Genomic DNA, 19,982 nt, shown 5'->3' with positions numbered 1-19,982 from the left:
ACTATGTGTTACCTGTCTAGATGCTGGGGAAGCAACTATGCATTGCAGGCTTGGCATAGCGTTAATTTTTAATCTTCACTGATTCTTATGATTTGCATTTCTTTGCCACTGTCACAATGGAGATTAACCGCTCACTTCTGATTTCTTCAGGCAAAAGTGCGGCCAACAAAATCTTCAACAAACTAGGTCGGTGAGAAAAATGAAGAAGATATTTTCTGCTTTGTAAACTTCTGTCCATTTTCTTGTAATAGAAGAATGAAACTAGGCCTACATCTTCCTGAAAGTTATATATATTTTTTTTACCAGTGCATGATTTTCTGACATGCATGTATCCATGCTACTTTAAACTGTATTCATAACCTGTGTCTGAAAGATAATGATAGAATTTCCTTACATTATATACAGGAAAGGCATATGAATCAGAGTATCATACTTTACCACTCATTTTCTGTTGTGAATTTTCTTACTTGGAAGTGTTTTGAGAGCTTTTCTTAATGTTATGTCTTTCAGCTTTTCCCGGTTAGGGGTCGCCACAGAGGAACTCCGGTCCGCTAATGATTGGCAGTAGATTTTTTACATGCCGAGTTGCCAGCCCTGATGCACAACCTTCAACGAAGGTACGCCCATTCATGCATGTCTCCACACAGAAGATGCTCTAGCTGAGAATCGAACAGGACAACATCTTACTGTGAGGCGACAATGCTACCGCAGCACCACCACCGAGAGCTTTTCTTAATCATGGCATTAAATCACTCTGAGTGTTGAAGCAATACCAAGTTCCATTTACAAAGGTTTTGTTTCACTTGTGCATGTTTCCCAGATTGTTACAAAACTAGGATTGCTGCAATTCATTCCATTAAAAGAGTCACGTTACTTTCAAAATAGTTCACTTTTTTCTGTGAAGTTCTGTACATTGCATCATTTGTCTGTCTTTCATGTCTGGCTTGTTTTCCTTTATGTGCCTCTTCAGAATGAGACTTTTTTAAATATTCTCTCTTCTAGTAGTTGTAAAATTATATTAGTTTAAGATGCATCTCTGGCTTTTACAATCACAGCATTTGTTTTCAGATTTATGAGCAAGTACTATAAAGTTCCATGGCAATTTTTACAAACTGAATTTATGTTTGCATGGTTTAATTAATCTGTTTTAATTTCCAATATTACTATTTATATTGCTTTAATGACATGTTTACTATGAAACAGCAGTAACGACCTTTTATTTTTCCATACAAAGATGTGTTTTACTTTCAAATTTCAACTAGATCACCAGTATTTACTTATATATACTTGTGTTTACATGGATTCCTTTTATGGAGTATAAATTGTTTAGTTTGACTGCAAAAACTCTGGGTGACCATTCCTGTAACATTTTTAGTACAAGTCCTCAAAACTGTTTTTATGGGTGCAATTAAATAAAAAAAAAAAAAAACAAGCGACAAGTTGGTATAAATGAACTATGACATTTACTGCAAAATACTCTGCTCACCATTCATTTCTTAGTATCTACATCTCTATCAATTCATTAAATCCTACAGTACTGCATGTGGTAGTAAAGCAGTTTGTACAAGTAATGAGAGTTGGGCGAGGTCTCGCACTTAACACTTTATTCGGAAAGGAAAAAGCTGGAATTTATGAAGAGTCCCTTTTTTGCACAGTACAGCTACTGCTATACGAGTCAGATCCATTCCTGATTGAGTCATTTAGCACTGCATGAATATATAAAATTATGTGTGTCCTGGTACTATGACTCTAAGTCTCTACTAACCATCTCATCTTACTCTGCTGATTAGGACAGAGACAGTACAGTTGTGTACACTTACCATAAATGTAGACGTTTGAGTGTATTTACTGCTGCAGTAATCACATTTGGGTTATCCCTGCAAGAGTAGTCCTCGGCCAGCCAGAATACCAGAGACTTAGTATTTCTGTGTCGATTGCTGTCACTTGAGGACTTACGTCAGGTCGTCAGTAGTATAAAGTATAAAGTAAGGCAGCTGACACAATTACATCAGTTTTTCTTGACCTAAGCTGTCAGGAACCCCCAAAGTAGGAGGCCAGGTTCTGGTGGAAGAACCCCTCCAGTGGAAAATAAATACCAATATGTCCCTTGTAAGGAAAGAAAGAGAATAAAGGGGGATGGAGGGAGGGAAAGCAGGACTGCAACAGAGAATACACTCGAACATCTACATTTATGGTAAGTGTACACAACTGTACTATGTTCTTTGTGTTTCATTTTGCAGTCATCACATTTGGGTTGATTTCCAAAGCTGAAGAAAATGGTGGAGGCAGTCAAGGAAACTAGGGGTTGGCCAAGATGCCCTGCAAGACTGCAGAGGCAAACCCTGCCCTGGATTTGGAGAAGATAGGCAGGTGGTAATGCTTGGTAAAAGTGTGAACAGATGTCCAGGTGGCAGCCTCCAGGATGTCCCTGGTGGGGACTCCTCTGAAGAAAGCTGCTCTGGTGGAGTGTGTCCTGACCCCCTTGGTGGGAGGCTTGCCATGCTGTTTGTAGCAGAAATGGATGCAGTGTGATATCCATTTGGAATGGTTTGCTTGGAGATGGCTTTGCCTTCTGCCCCGTAGCAAAGCTAACCAGCAATTGGTCAGACTTTCTGAAGTATTTAGTCCTGTCCAGATAGAATCTGAGCTGTCTGTGCACATCTAGATAGTGAATAATCCTTTCCCTCTTGTTCTGGAGATTAGGAAAGAAGGTGGGCAAATGAATAGCTTGGTTGAGAGCCACACTGAACACCACCTTGGGCATGAAGGATGGGTTAGTTCTGAGGGATACCCTGTCTGCATGGAAGATGATGAAGGGTTCCACAGCCATGAGTGCTTGCAGCTCAGAGACTCTTCTGGCTGAAGTGATGGCCAGAAGGAATGCTGTGTTCCAGGAGAAAAAATTTAGCTCTGCAGAAGAAGCTGGTTTGAAAGGGGGCAGGGTGAGCTTTGCCAAGACAAAGTTAAGGTCCCAAGCTGGTGTTGGTGCCCTCCTGGGGGTCCTCAAGTTGCTAGCCCCTCCGAGGAACTGTTTGATCAAAGGGTGTGAGAAAAGGGGCTGCTCAGTGGGAAAATGAGCAGAAATAGCAGAGGCATGAATTTTTATAAAGGAGAAAGAGAGACCACTGTGTAGCAGGTCAGCTAAGTAATCCAGGATGAGAGGGATGGAGGGCTGTGTCGTATTGGCTCCCTTAGCCTGGATGCAGTTGCAGAACCTTTTCCATTTATCTGCATAAGACTTTCTGGTGCTAGGGTGTCTGGCCTCCAGAATAACATCCAGAACCTATGTACTGAGGATGGCAGAATGGTTCAGGGGTAGGGAATAAGGCAAGCTGCCAAACTGTGTGTCTGCAATTGGGGATGTATTAATTCCCCTTCCCTCTGGGTCAGGAGGTTTGAAATCTGAGGAAGATGCCATGGAGACAGTGGGGACAGGCTGCGCAGCAAGGGGTACCACTGTTGTCAGGGCTAGTATGGAGCTATAAGAATGGTCCTTGGTTTTTCCTCCCTTATTTTGAGCAGACCCCTGGGGATGAGAGGTAGGGGAGGAAAGGCATAGTCTGATAGATTGACCGAGGTGAAGGACAGGGCATCCACTTTCCAAGCCATGCAGTGATGATCCCTGGTGAAGAATTTGCTGAGCTGATGGTTGGTGTGGGAGGCAAAGAGGTCGACCTTCGGGGTTCTCCACTTCTAAGTTATTAGGGTGAAGTTGCATGGAAGAGGCTGTGTGCCAAAGGGTCATGGCCAGCCTGCATAGAGGATAGGAATGAGTCCCTCCCTGCTTGTTGATGTACCACATCACAGTGGTATCTGTTTTGATTAGGAGAACCCCTGGAGAGAGAAGGGGTTTGAAAGTTATCAAGGCATGTTGCACAGTCATCATCTCTTTTTGACTGATGTGCGGAGGGATTTCCTAAGGGCTCCATTGGCCCTGTATGCACCTGCTGCCCAGGTGTGCACCCCAAGTGTAGTCTGATGAATCTGTGGTGAGGGTCTGCATGGCGGGGGTGGGGAGAAGGGCAACCCCTTTTTGTGGGAGCATGCTGTTGCCCACCAAATAAATTCCTTTCCGAAGCAAGTAATTATAGGTAGAAGAGTTTCCAGGTCTTGACAGTGTTGACACCAAAGACTCTTTAGGTACCAATGAAATTTCCTCATATGCAGTCTGGCATATGGAAATGAGTAGCATTCAAGATGCCATGAACCCTAGAACTTGCAGGGTATTCCTTGCAGATAGCTGGGGCCTGGTGGCTAGTTGAGAGACATAGGCTGTCGGGAAAATGTGTTTCTCTTGTGTAAGGAATGCTGTTTCCAGACTTGCTCCCAGGAAGATTATCCTTTGGGTGGGCACCTGTTTGGATTTCTTTTTGTTGATTGTGTACCCTAGGGAGGTAAGTAGGGTCTTTACAAAGGCCAAGTGCTTGAGCACCTTTTCCTGGCTGTCTGCTTGAATAAGGCAGTTGTCTAAGTATGGATAAATTTGAATATTTCTTTGTCTGCAAAAGGCAATGTCCAGAGCCAGACATTTTGTGAAAACTCTGGGAGCAGTAGATAAGCCAAAGGGAAGCACAGAGAAATGAGTGTGTTGAGATCCTGCACTGAAGAGGAGATATTTCCTGCATGATTCCCTTATAGGAATGTGGAGGTAGCTCTCTTTTAGAGCTAGGGTGGCTAGCCAAGCATCCTTGGACAGCATGGGTAGCAGCTGCTGGAGGGTGAGCATTTTGAATTTTGGGATCAACAAGGAAGGTGTTTAGAATGGCTAGATTGAGGATGGGGTGCACCAGGTAGTCTGGAGTAGAAACCTTGGCCTATCTGTTCTGCAGGAACGTGCTCTACTGCTCTCATAGAGAGCGGGGAAAGGATTTGCTTTTGAGCCTCTGTCCACTGATTTGGTGGTAGATCTGGAAACCCTTTTGGGATTGGAAGAGTATGGAAGGAAAATGTGTATCCTTGAGACACAATGTTCAGAACCCATTGGTCCTTGGTTATTGTGGCCCAGGTGCTTGAGTGAAATGAGAGTTTTCCTCCTAGGGGTAAGTGAAGGTGGGCAGAGGTGGGGAGGTGAGTCATTGTGAGTTCTTACCATAAGGGGGTGGCTTAGAACTCCCTGGTTTTGAAGTGGAGGTAGTCCACTGCTTAGATCTCTGCATTCCCTGGGGCTGCTGTCTGGGGGGCCTAGGCTGGGCTGGTTTACTTGGAGCAGGAAAGGACCAGTGCTTGGAGGGACAATGCCTGCTGAACCTAGGGGGCTGGACTTGTAAGCAATCCTTAACTGTTTGCATAGATATTGCTTTTTCTTCCATCTTTTTAAGACCTCTTCTGCCTTAGTGCCAAATAAGTTATCCTTGTGCAAGGGGGCATCCAACAATTAAGATATGACATGGTCTGGCAGGGGTTGTTCCTTAAGCCATGCATGTCTTCTAATGACAGATCCAATGACTGCTGCCCTGCAAGAAGCCTCTAGGACATCAAAACCACAGTGCAAAGTGTGTTTAGATACTTGGCTTGCAGAATGCATTAAGTCTTGTAAATCTTTAAATTCTGCCCAAGCAGGAAAGGAAGACATTTTTTGTTTAAGGAGTTCCAAGATATGCTGCTATAATCTCAGCATATGGAACTGACAATTTAGTGCCCTGATAGCAAGAGTAACTGAGGTGTATACATTTTACCACATCTGTCCAATGCTCAGGAATCCCTGTCTGAGGGGGTGGGATTCTTAGCAGAGGTTGCTTTAATCCCTTTTGGCCCTTGAAAAATGACCTCAGGGTCAACTGTTGGATTTTTAAAAAGGTATTTGTGTGAGTTGGGGACTCTATAGTACCTGTCTGGTTTTCTGGGAGCAGGAGGTAGGGTATCAGGAGTCAAGCTGGATTCAAGGAAAGCATCGTCCAGGACTGGGGGGATGGCCAAGGGTTTGTGTTGCAGAAGATCTATGAATTCCCTGAGTCTATTTTTAGACTGAGGGTAGTCTTGACTTTCCCACTGGAAATGTTCACTTAAAGTATGCAGGGTTTCCCCAAAGGAATGGAGTCCTCTGCATCAGAATCCTCATAAGTGGAAAGGGGTTGCATGTCTTCATAGTCAGATGCATCAGATTCATATGACTCTTGTTCAGACAAAACTACAGGGAAAAGATCTCTTTTCCTTTTTGAGGGTGTAGCTTGGCTGCCCCTGATCAGCATTATAAGGGCTTCCACCATTTTTAGCATTTGAGTCTGAGGCAAGGTAGCAGGTGCCTGAGAATGGGTTGTTGGTTTCTTGGGTGTGGTTCAAGCCCTGGGCCTAAGAAACTCAGTCATTGGTAGTTGCGAAAGAAGACAGTTTGTGTCGAGATTCAGTAGTGTGAAGGACTTCCTTGGAAGCCAGTACCTGCTCAGTGGCTGCGGACCCATCCAAGGTAGAGACGACCGCAGGATCCTTAGTCGAAGAAGAGTTTTGCGGCATACCGGACTCAGAAAGGGTCTTGGTAGCAGCCTGCAAATCAATTAAAGTGAGCATCAGGGGCTGCAAAAGCACCTCAATGAGTACAAGGACGACTGATGACTAGCTTATCGGAAGTGTCGTCAGTAGGTTTGGATCTGTGCAGACTGTCTGTCTTTATCTTTATGTTTTTTCAGAAGATCTGCTGTTGGATGGCTTACCAAAGCCATATCGGAATTGGAGGACTGCAAACGAAAATATCTGGCTACAAATAAGGGCCCGATGATGGATAGTTCTGGCATTGAACAAAGCACAGAAGCAACAACGGGGGATGTCGGGGTCAGGGTAAAACAAGTGATGCAGTAAGACTGGAAATCTCGGTGTGGTATTTGCTTTCCACAGGCGAGACAATTGTTAACTTTTTCTGACATTGGTTAGTGCAAGAAAAAAGGATCCCCAGTGGGGTACTAAGCTTTATAAGACTTCAACTTCAGTTCGGAGATGAAAACTCAGGTAGCAGCTGACCGTCACTCATGCAAACTGCTTCTGCTTTGGGCTCCATGGTAAGAAAGACTGATGTAATGGCGTCGGCTGCCTTACTTTATACTACTGATGGCCTGACGTCAGTCCTCAAGTGACAGCAACCAACTCAGAAATACAAAGTCTCTGGTATTCGGGCCGGCCGAGGGCTACTCTGGCAGGGATAACCCAAATGTGATGACTGCAACAGTGAAACACGAAGAACATCAAGATCTTCCATCCTGCCTGTCATTCTAAACCCAGGGAGTTGCTAGTAAAAGATCATGCTTGAGACCAGACTAGGTCTTCTTGTTGAATTGCCTAGGAAGTAGCATCCTGTAAACATGTGCTGAGCAGTATCATAACTAATTAGACCCCCCCCCACCCCAGTCCTCTTATAGTTATGACCCTGGCAGTGGACATTCCAGTGCTAGTATAGTGTTTGTGTTTAAAATGTAACCCACTCCAACCAAAAGCTGTGTTTGTTTCTAGAGAAGACCCCCTCCCCTTCCTGTGGCACTGTTGTGCATTGCTTCTAAGGGTAGACAACTTTGTCACCTACCCCAGTAATTACCTCTTACTATTGACTGGTACAAAGCAAAATATGCTAATGCAAGTTAGCCAGTGACTCCCTACAGTTAACCAAAATCCAACTGTGAGATCTGTGTATGAAATGGTTCTGCAGCTTGTTTTAATACAATTAGTAACTGACTGGCTTAGCACTGCATGTAAAGTAAGAATAACTTGATAAGTAGGTGTGATATGGAAAAGGAGTATGTGTACACAACTAAAGCTTCTGGAGATGAACTTGGCATTGCTCCAATTATTTGTTCTAAGTATCACTGCAGGACCCTATCACTGATAAGGAGAGGCGTTGACTGCACGTGAGGTGTAGCTGTAAAACAGTAATGTGGGGTTCTTATAGTGCTGAACATGTGAACTGATGTTGTATCATACAGTGGTATGTTCATTAGTGTTCTCCTGGGTAACATCTATACGTTATACTGCTTTATACTGCACCACTCAAGACATTGTGCATTTATCAATCATGCATTTATCAATCATACTGGCTACAGTGTATAACAATAAAGCATAACTGACTTCTCCCTCATTATACTACAAAACATTTCTTCATAAACACCCGTCAGTGTGTGAGTGCTGCTTCTCAGGTGCATTACACATACCTGAAAGACAGCCTCATGGACACAGACGTGATTAACCCAATTGTTTTAACATGCTATGCTATGAGTTGAGGGGATTGGTGCAGGAAGCAGGGATGCATGTGCTGCAGAAGGGTGATCCATCAATCTAGCCATCCATCCATCTATACACAACCCCTTTTTCCCCATTTTTTTCATATCGGGTCAGGATGTCCTTTTAATAGTGATAATCATCTAGAGTCAGGGTTCACACTGTCAGGTGGCTAACCCTGCTGCAGCTGTTATTCTGTAATACACACTCACATGCACAGCGACACCTATGGCCAGTTCAGAGTGTCCTGTCCACCTACTGCATATCTTTGCAATTTGGGATGAAACCAGAGCACCCACAGGAAACCCAAGAGAATACATAAAGAACATGCAGACTCTGCATAGAAAGTACCTTAGCAGAAAATCAACCCAGAAAACCTCTTGTTGTGAGCATAACCGGCCTTAGACATAGGCCAACTAGGAGGTTGCCTAGGGCGCCACTCTAGCAGGGGCACTTTTCTAGTATTGATTTTATGTAGTTAAACCAGGATGGGGGCACCAGGTAGTGTGGTGGGGGAGCCATGGAGCTCTTTTGCCTAGCGACAAATCTAACCTCTGTGCCACTGGGTTGCCCAACCCATGCAATGTGGAAGAGTAATGTTTTCTTTTTAATGCTTCCTTAATGAATATAAAAAGTGGCTACTTTCATGTATTTATTTTGGATGTATAAATGTTCTGTCAAGTGTCACAATTAGCTCACAGCCTCAAAACTCTGTCCTTCTTTATGCAAAAGCTTACTTTTTTCTATGACGCAAAAACCTTACCTTATGTTTGTGCCGCTGACAACTTCTCCTTCCTTCATATCTGTTCTAGCCATCCACTGCCTTCCTTTTTAAAGAATCTCATTCCTTAAAAAGATAAATGTATTTGGATTCTGCTGTCCCCTTATAGTACTAAATCCCTTGCTCTTTCCCTCTCCTTTCACCTATCAGAAATGCTCTACATGGTATATTTTTGCAATTTCTTTTTAAGTGATTTTTTTTTTTCTTTTGGCTTTCATGTGACAACATCTTTGCTAAGACAGGGCATAGGAAATGAAAGCAATATAACAGTTGAGTCCCAAATGAGACTCTTCCAAGCAAGATAAGACATCTAAGCAAATAAGTCATCCACTGATAAACTTATTGAGTGACCCTGTGAGGCTGCAAGCAGTACAGGCAGAGAGAAAATAATTAATGCTGTATTACTAGATTTCTGAGGAAAGCAACACGAATGGTGCACCACATTCAGCAGAACCCATTTAAAGAGACACTAACACCCTTAAATGAACAATCTTTAAGAAAGAAGATGGTGATGTTGTGGGGGTGGGAGAGTAACTTAAAAGCAATAATGCAGACCACTTTGCTACCAGATTGCAACAAAACAGATGTATAAATAAGAAACTGACAATCTGAACACAGAAATTGAATAGCTTGGCAAAAGATGTTGGAAGCTTTTTTTATTTTCACAGAAAAGATGATTTCAACAACCACTGAACAACAACAAATGATTGTAACAACCTACCTAAGAAATGAAATGGTTAAATGTAGTAATGCGATATAAGAATGCAAGGAACAAAAGGGTGAGCCGAGGAGGATCCTAGGTGCAGAACCTATGGTGAAATAATACCACGCCAGTCTGCAGATTCAAGATACTTGTCTTCAAGGTAGTGATGTCACCCCAGCCTTGCATGCACCAATGTCCACATATAAAACACCCCATGTAATCACAATATATCACACATTTATGACCAAATGACAGATAACTATCATCAGGCAGCAAAAAATGTTGAAGCCACCCCCCCCCCCCACAAACACACAAGTAGAGGAAGGTTGCACTTAAGGCGGTCATGCTCAGTCTTTCTATTTTTCTCTCTCTCTCTTAAATACCAGTGTTTATATATGAGCATTTAAAATTAGAACACTGGCCATCAAAATCAAATCAGAGGGTCAGACAGAGGAGCACTTTGTTCTTTTTTTTTTAAATAGAAATTCTGTGTTAACCAACAATGAACAGCTGGTGTTAAGAAAACTGTACAGCCATAGTTTAATTTAAACATATACGATGCGTTAAGTAGTCTTAGAAAGGTCTAGAATTGTGAAGGCAATCAATAAGTCCAGGAGGGGGAAGGCAACACCTGACAGCAAAAATCACAGGGCTGTGCCTACAGCACAGCAGCTGAGAGGTATGCACTCTTTCTCTGCTGATCCCTAGTCACTGCATGGCATTTCCTGGATCAAACTAAGTCATTGCGCAATTTAAAAAAATGGAAGGAATGGGTCCCAGGGATCTCAGGGACTGAGCTGGCTTTAACCAGATGCAGCTGATATTGTACATTTTATTTTGTATTACAGTACATTATTGACTAGGCATGTCCTGTTGTGCAGGCGACCCAGGAAAAAAAGCCACAATATTTATGCAGTTGTACAGACTGTGGTGGTGGTGCTGCGGTAGCGTTGTTGCCTCACAGTAAGACGTTGTCCTGTTCCATTCTCAGCTAGAGCATCTTCTGCATGGAGACATGCGTGAATGGGCGTACCTTTGTTGAAGGTTGTGCGTCAGGGCCGGCAACTCGGCACGTAAAAATCTACTGCCAATCATTAGCGAACTGGAGTTCCGCTGTGGCGACCCCTAACCGGGAAAAGCCGAAAGACACAACAACAACCAAAAATGTATATGCATGCAGTGAAACAAGTGAAACTAATCATGACATAAAATGTTTTTTATGTATTGTGAATTGAATAGCAAAATAAAATGTTATCAGTCAAAACAAAAGCAACTAAGCTCAGCAACCTGCCTGGATAAGGACCAGGGAGACAAATACATTTGTTTAGTGGGACAGTCCAATGGGGCACAAACTCCACACTATGTTCATATTTTAAGTTTTCAAAAGGTTACAGTAAATAAGAACACCCAAGAATGGCAGTACTTCCCAAGGAAGGAGAGGCCAAGTCCGAAATGTTCAGAACATTAGTTAGCAATATCATTCTATTCCCACATTATGCAAAAAGCAGTGAATGATTTTTAGGATTTTCTTCAGACCTAATGCACATCTGCTAACCTGTGTAATGTGCTTCACAGCTTGTTTATGAATAGAGCTGCTTGAACATTGCACATGAGAGGAGGAAAGTCCTGTTACAAACATACAAGAATATGAGTGTCAAAACCAAAAGTAGTATATGAAATGAAGGAGCGAACACAATTCTTTAGCACTTTAGTTCAAATTTATTCCTCGTTAACTTCTTCAGAAAATGTTAACCTCAAAACACACCCCTTTTAAGTTACATAAAACATCACAAGATTTTCCACCTCACTTAGAATTAAAGGCATAAAATCATACCTTAAAAATATACTTGAATATAAAACTGTCATGTTATACAAACAGCATTAAATGACAAAAGAACATTCATAATATAAAAACATATATCATAAATACATTAATTATATTGTATTTTTTTTATTTTTATTAGTTCTTATTTTAGTGCTAAAAAGCACTTGATGTTAATACATTCATTGAGACCATGGGATCTATTCGGTACCAAACTGATCTGCCACAAAGATTCCTTACATTCCAAAATCAAGTTAGTATTCCCTATAAAATCAAATTGTGGAACAGAATCTATTACTGAAAAAGTGAACTTCTTAAAGTTCATATATTGGGTAGCATGCCTAGCGTTAGTGAAATCCTTTTTCTTTATAGCAAGTGTGTGCTCATATATCCTCTCAAAAAACTGTTTATTACATTCTTATCTATGACAGTATAAGCTATATCATTAAACATGTTTTCAATATTAGTGGAAAATCGTGTGATGTTTTATGCAACTTAAAAGGGGTGTGTTTTGAGAGGTTAACATTTTCTGAAGAAGTTTACGAGGACTAAATTTGAATGAAAGTGCTAAAGAATTATGTTGGCTCCTTGATTTCATCTACTACTTTTGGTTTTGAGACTCATTTTTCTACTTTGGTGTGTGCTTAAACATACAGGAATGTGATGTAAATCTATTATGGTATACATACAAAGTCAAGAAGGGATGAATTAAGTACTTCATCTTTGATTTAAACTCAGACCCTAGCAACACCGTTCTCATTATGTTATTTGGTTTGCACTAAAGCAACTGAAAATCTGTGTTTCCCTTTACCACTGTAACCTATCTCAATGCAAAACCCACTGGCTGCACAATTAAAAAAAATATTACTTTTAAATATACAGAGTTTCAGTAAGAATATATTATAGAAGACAAATACAAGGGAGAAAGAATTAATTACTTCAAATGGAATATGAACCCAGGCCCTTCAGTATGATTTTCTTGTTATAGTTAGCTGCATGAATGAAGCAGCTGGAGATCTACATGTCAATTCTACACTTTCTCCTTTACACCGCAAATGGCCCTCCATGATTGCCAGAAATTATTAATGCAATTATCAGGACTTCAGCATTAGAAATCCCTATAGCCTATCTGTTTTGTGCAACACATAACATAAAAGGTAGATATCTGGTAAACTACTGAATGAGCTATATGTGTCTTGACTTGAATTTTTTGTAGACACTCTATTGCGGTATTGTGGCTTTATGATGAACATGTTGGGACATGTGACTGCAAGAAATACAACTGTATTAATCAAGCTGGGTACTGTATATTCCACTTCCTGTTTCATGTAATATGCATAAAGTCTGGCCCTAAAAGGTCTCCTTGTACATTAAATGATGACATGAAACTCTGAACTATGTCCATGGCCATCCTCAGAAATCAGAATCTATGTCCCTCATGTAGTCCTAGCAACAACTAATAGAAAGAACAGACAGGTCAGACTCAAGGAAGATACCTCAAATTGCCAAAAGTAAGGTAACAATATGTACCAGCATTAAGTATGGGCTATCAGCTCAAATGACATAATCAGGCATAGACAGCGATCTGAGGAAGGTTGGCGGGTGTAATATTGGAGATGGATGGAATTAATGTGGAGGCAATTCACATTTTTGCAGTGTGTCATGAGTAGAAGGAGGTGAGATTTGTTTTTACAGTGTGTCATGGGTAGGGGGAGGTGGGGTTTGTTTTTGAAGTGTGTCATGTCCCCCCCAGGCCTCCACTGAAAAGGGATTTTGTCCACTGGGTATTTCCTGGTGATCAAAGGCTAACACACAAACTGTTATCAAGTAAAAGGTACATGTTTCTTTCTGAATAGGCATCACACCCTCCAAAAAAGGATGATGATTATTAAGAACCAATCTGAGTTGCTAGGTACAACCTGTCCGAACTAAAAAATATGAACATGGAAAGAAGCACTCTGCCTTCTTGTTAAATCAGAAAATTCCTGAGAAGAGTTACTAGCTAGGTGACTGATGAGAGTTAAAATGAAAGAAAAAAGAGCAAATAGCTTCATCACACGAAGGCAATCACAGTAATGTTAACCATCTCTTTCAAATAACCGAGTTAGGATTACAGGAAATGGAGGACATGCTTAACAAACCTTGGTTCACACCTACTGAAAAGGCAATGGTTACTCAGTTTTAGTTTTTATTCCAGGTTGTCAAACAGCTGAGTAAGCTGATGAGATAGATAAAATGTCCATCTTTGGAAGATCCCATGTTTTGTCGCTGTATCGGCATCTGACAATCTAGGCTACTCCTGAGGTGCACTAAGCAGGTAGCATCAGGGTATTAAGATACTACATTGTAATCACCTTTCAAGCACTGGGTATTACTTTCTACTATAACTGATCTGGACATCTGAAGCACACATTATAGGTATATTGCTAAATAGCTTGAAACCTGGTCTGACTATGGCCCTACAGAAGCTGTGTAGCAAATCTAGTATAATATTCTCATTCAGTTCGTAGTTGAACAGGCTTCATTAGTTCCAAAAATGAACCATACACATCTGGTTATGAATTACATTGTAGTTACAGTAAATATGGAATGCTCAGATCCTCAGACTATTCTGTCTTCTAAATTATGTTAAATAAGAATTATATTCACTTAGATGTATCATAATTATTAACTTTTATGCCAATGATCTGTATTTAGGCTTTGTCCTTCTTTAGACCAGGTAGTAAGTATACCATCTTGACCCAGTAAACCTTTTCCTTTTCTGGGAACGTGGAGTTAAAGTTTATGCATAAAGAAAAGAAAATTACAATGAACCACAGTTTATTGCCCATTCAAAAAATTGATCCCAGCTAATTAAATACACGTTAATAAACCAGAACAGCATAAGCGAAATAGCACAATCTGAATTGAAATTAATTGCAACTACTTCCACATGGCCTAATCATACAGTACAGAAACAAAGGAATTGTCATACTGTATTAGTAGCACTGCAAAGTGCATAGCTCTAGGTTACAATGGGGTACCTTAATAATTAAGGGAATCTAGCTGATTAAAAAGACAATTCCTGATGCACAAAACAGAAAAAATAAATAAAAACCTAGTATGCTAAAACCAGCAGGTGGTATGCAATTACAAGCAAATCGTATTTGTACTCCAGTTCAGTGTGTATGACATTTGAATTTTGAACCTGGTCCACTTGTTTTAAATTATTTAAAACATTAAGCTGCAGTTTCAGTCTATACATAATATCCTGTTTTTTTCTGAGAAAAAGTGGAAAAACACTGCTCTTCTCCCCCTTGCTCTATCTAATAGTTGAAACAATTTACTCAGAAGCCAGCTGTATGTGACCTGCAAGGTCACTGTTGTCAAGATGGGGAAAAAAGATGCTTGGTGGTTTATGCAGAGTGTCTGGTAGCTATTTTTTTCCCATTCATTTTTAAAATCAAAGAAGAAGACACAAAGAGGCAAGGATACAAGATGCAAAAAGGGAGTGCAGTAGTTTTCTGAATAAATGGAACCCAGACTGGGAAAGCAAACAGCACTTAACATTTTGAGCCTTCCGGATAAGAAAAGAAAATCATTTTTTTTAGTCATTATTGTTTGGTCCCCTTCGCATGTCCTCATTCTGCCCATCAGTTGCTCTCTAGCGATGCTCTTATATTTCTTACTAGCTTAAGGTTTTTGGTTGTATCCCCCAGGGGCTGGAACCGAGCCAGTAGTGGGTGGTGGGTTGGAATTCAGCAGCTGTTTTGCATTCCAGGGGATTTTTTTTTTGTATGTACTAACACTTTTTTGTGATGAATTAGAGAGTAGATCCTGGGATGATGATGAACTTGCAATAGTGTTTCAGTTCTGAAAATTTCTGTATCATACCACCAGGGCTCAGGATTCCAACCTGATCCTCCTCCATTATAATCTTCTGCATAGATTGTGTGATCTCTCTGTGTCTATGTCAATTGTTTAAAAAAAATGCTGGTTAACTGTTTATCGTAAATTGCTTATCTATCTATCTAGCCTACATTTTGTCTTGCCATTGAGGTCCAGGTTTGAAGAAGTCTTGTTGATGAAAGTGCTAACATTGGAAAATAAGTGTGGTTCCTGGTACTGTGCTGTGGTGTTTTGCTGTTTTCAGTTTTAACAGTGGTTCCGCAACTCATAAAGGCCATAGAAGGACCAGTTCACTTACTGATTTAACAAATACCTTTCCTGTTGACCCTGCATGCTGTGGACCAGCTCACTTACTGATTTAACAAATACCTTTCCTGGGAACCCTGCATGCTGTCCTTACATATTTCCTGGACAGCACTGAATGCTGCTGCTGATGCTGTTATTGATCCAGCCAATCCTGCTGCAGCCACCACCATTTCAAGCATTTGTCATGTGTCCAGAAAAGCACCTCTAAGCACAACTATCCATCTGCCGACCCAAAGGAGGAGAAAAAGACAGTTTAAGAAACTTGCATAAAATCCTGTCGTACATAAGTGGGATTTTAGGCATGGGTGTTGCCTTTCATATGGCATGTACCTCTGTGCCATACATTTTTAAAAATAATTTATTTTGTACAATGATATGTGATATGTTTATCATGGCCTTATCGTAATACATTTTGTTAAATGATTCTTTAAGAATGATTGGTTGGTTTAACAGGCTTTCTAATTAAGTTTGCACTGTCTGTGGCACAGTGGAGGCTAAATATGTGGAAGAGGGGGGTTTGCATTCTGGAAACTGGTGTACATTTCCAGAAATCATGACTATGGCACAGGTTGTACAAATCAGAATCTAGACCTAATCAATGCAAAATAAAACAAACAAAACTGTTTCAAATACAGTGCTCTAGCCTCTGAGGTAAGTAGAACAACTTTTCTAATCACTGTTCCTTCAGACTGCCTCGTGATGGTGCAGCCCTACTTTTCAGAGGTCTTGTTTCTATGCAAGAGGCTTGTCTATTGCCTTTTAGGCTATACAACATGTTTACTGTGTAACCATAGTTAATTGGATTTTCCAACATCCCAAGAAATGTAACATGTAGCACATAAATGTGGTCCCCCTGGCTGAGTGAAATATAGAAAAGACAAGTAAAACACTAACTGCTTCAGCTTTGAACCAGTGTTGTGGAACCTGTTTCCTGTCCCAGATACAATCTTCTAGAAAATAATATAGTGTCACAACATGAGGAAAATGCGCTGAAACTGAATATAGACTGAAACAATTATTTAGATACAGCAACTGCATGTTTTAATGCACTATCTTAACCACTAAACATGAGGGTTGGCCTGAAAGTGGGATCCTTGGAAATGCATCATGGGAAGTACATTATCTAGAAGTCCTTCTGGTAAGGTATAAACATTACAGCTCTTCATATAGTTTTGTCATTATTTAAGCAATTCTTGAGGGCCATGGTGGACAAAATGTTCCCTAAATACAGAAATGACTGACCTTAGGAAAAAATGAGACATTAAATGTAGTCATTGATAGCTGAATATATGAGTACTGCAGAACCCTAACATCCCACACAAAGATTCTCATTGCCAAAGTCAGAGCAATGACTGCTGAAACAGGGTTATTAAAGCAAAGCTTTTTTTTTTTTTTTTTTTTTTTTTTTTTTTGCATAAAAGTGACCTTGCAGGTCACATATTTGAATAAGAGAAACAAATCACTCCAATAGCAGAGGCTGAGACCTCTATGCTATTTTCTTTTGACAAACGACATGGAAGTCTGTAAATGTCAAAAATATGTTTATGTGGAATGTATCCTGTTTTCAAATGCTGCTTCAATGAGTAACTTACTTGACCCTTGACTGTCATACACCTCTCCTGGGAAATAATTTCCCATAGCTCTTTTGCATGCAAAGATGCAATAAGGAATCAATTAGTGTTAATGCCCCTAACCACACTGCTATACCCTAATGGAGATCAAAGGTAAGGTATCCAGGCTGGCCTTGACATATGTAACAGCTCACAAGTCACAATCAAATGAGACTGACATACCAATCTATTTCACAATGTATGTAAATAAATGGTTGACCATGGTTAAACCAAGGAAGAAAATGTTGACTTTACGCACACACAAAAATTTTGTTGTGACTTTGGATTAACCCTGAAAAGGATTCCTTATTATAAGGAAGTACTTGACTCACATTATAAGATTAAAACTTTAATTAATTGACTGGTTAAGCAGTTGAAAATAAGTTTAGCAGATTTTATAGGTTCTAGTTTGTCTTACCCTGCCTAGTTTCTATTGCCATGGTCATAATACCACAGTGTATTGCAGGCATGCTTTTATCATCTTGTCTTGTCCTCTCAGTATTACTCACACTCCTACACCCAAATTAGTTTCAACATCTTGTTCCAGCAACTGAATTTGTTTTTCCTTGGAAAATCTAGTAAAGTTCTAAAATTTAAACGCCCTGGACATTCTTAATATAATGTTCTTCTGGATTATGACTTAACCGTATTAACACATCTGTAAACATGTCCTTTTTATCTTGCCTATTTTGGAGGCATTTTCAGTTCATTGCTTTGTAAAAACAAAGAAAGCAGAGACATGATAAAAATCTTAAAACTGTTTATAACTATCAGTAGTATTCCTGCAATTTCAAAGCATGAAAATAGAAAATTATTATTTTAGTTATAATAAATCAATACCCTCCACATGTATATTCCCCCATTTTGTTTTAAAACCTTGAAGCGATTCGGTAGTCCTGTGAAACTTGCTAGTGTATGTAATCTCAATGAATGTTAAAATGTATCTTGCATGTATGTCTTTGCCAGAATGTAATATAAATTAAATTCTGCAAAACATTTTCGGCATATAACTGCAGTATTTTGATGCTACATTGGCAAAAGTCTATGTCCTGAGATCAACTCATTTTAAAGGAAATGCTTGTTTAGAGACAGATGTTCAAACCATGCTTTAATAGCAGCACTCTGGTGACCCCTATCAGAATCCATATAGATTCTCATAACAGCCAGATTAAGGTCATTTAAGTCATTCTCCACAGATGTTCAGGAAGCCAGTAAACTAGGAACAGGGAATAATGTATTTGGTAGACAAACAGATGATGGTTAGTTGTTAGGAGACATTTTATATAGAAATCTCTTGTGCTTATCATGTAGATAACCTTGCACTCAAGAAAATATTAAGCCTGTACATACAGAAGTTTGTTTATTTATTTTACATTTGTTTACCGGGAAATTCCAACTGGACACAGGCCCTTTTTCAGTGGAGCCCTGGAGAGAAAAGCTCCACAGAAAAATAAATGAGCAGCAGAGTACATGAAGAACAATTAAATATACATACAATAGACAAATAATACATACCGCAGCAAACATTAGCTATACATACAATATGAAACATATATGAACAGATATACCAATATCTAGCTAGAGTCTAAGAGTAAAGGTAGGATGTATATACAGATAGTACTACGCTCAAACAGATATTGTTCTAATCTTTTATACCTAAATTTTATATACAAATATTGCACTAAACTCAGATATAAAGCAGATGCCCCACATGAAGGTGGAACAAACCAGACAGGCTAATGGGATGAGAGGCAAAGATAGAGGAGTAACAGAGGAGACTGAGTGAATACTACATGTGGTAGTGAGAAGAGGCTAGGTGTAAGTCAGCTGGATATGTATTTGGAGTTGAGATGAAGTAAGCATGTTATAACAGGTCTGAGAGATTGAGTGAGGAGGGAAGGGGAGGGTAAAGAGTGTGCCAGAGCCTGCAGAGGAAGGAATGCAATGATCAGACGGTGTGAGGCATGGTGGCTAGGGGAGGGGGAGGGGAGCTAAAAGGAAGGTTACTAGTTGGGATTGGTGCATGGGCATAACCAGAGACGTTTTAAGTGAGTTTTTAGTGCAGTGTTGAAGTGATTGCAAGAAGGTAGTGTGTTTCTGGGGGGGGGGGGGTTGGGAGAGATTGCTCCATAATCTGGATATGATGCAGGAGAATAGTGCTTCTTGGGTTTGGTCACTAGAAGTAGATTTTTGCTGCTGGAGCATAGAGGTCTAGTGGAGCAGTAGGGCTGGAGAAGGTTTTGAAGGGATGGGACTTTAAGAGGATGGTTTACTAACTTGTGGGCAAGGGAGAGTTGATTCAGGTGAAGAAGTTGAGGGAGTTCAAGCCAGTCAAGTTCTCTAAGTGAGATAAAGTGATGGCTGCGATAAGATGCACTAGTGGCAAACTTAGCAATTTTATTGTAAGTCGTGAGCTTGTTTAGATCTGCTTGTCTAAGGTAGGTAAGTATAGGAGAGGTGTAGAGTAAAGTATAGATTAGGTGGGAATTGGCAGCAGAAATTCTGGCTGTCTTGGTGAGGAACTGTTTCTTTCTGTACAATGCACCTAGTTTTTTGTGAGAGAAATGTGTCAAATCTGACATTGTTATTAATCTCAACACCAAGTAGTTTGGTGTGTTCTGTTGGGGGAGATGACCATATTGTCTTTGGCTAGAATATTAAAGTGGGGGATAATTG

At 40.3% G+C, this 19,982-nt stretch overlaps 1 protein-coding gene across 2 annotated transcripts in view; it reads right to left on the bottom strand.

The window, feature by feature from the left end:
- Positions 1 to 19,982, bottom strand: part of LOC122811421 (regulator of G-protein signaling 3-like) — a 610,403-nt gene that overhangs the window by 459,946 nt on the left and 130,475 nt on the right. The gene's annotated exons all lie outside the window — the stretch shown is intronic.

Source organism: Protopterus annectens, chromosome 9.part0 (genome assembly GCF_019279795.1).
Source record: "Protopterus annectens isolate FY-2018-M chromosome 9.part0, PAN1.0, whole genome shotgun sequence".
NCBI classification, from domain to species: Eukaryota; Metazoa; Chordata; order Ceratodontiformes; family Protopteridae; genus Protopterus; species Protopterus annectens.
The sequence above is the reverse complement of the archived record's forward strand: the minus strand, read 5'-3'. Positions and strand labels throughout refer to the sequence as shown.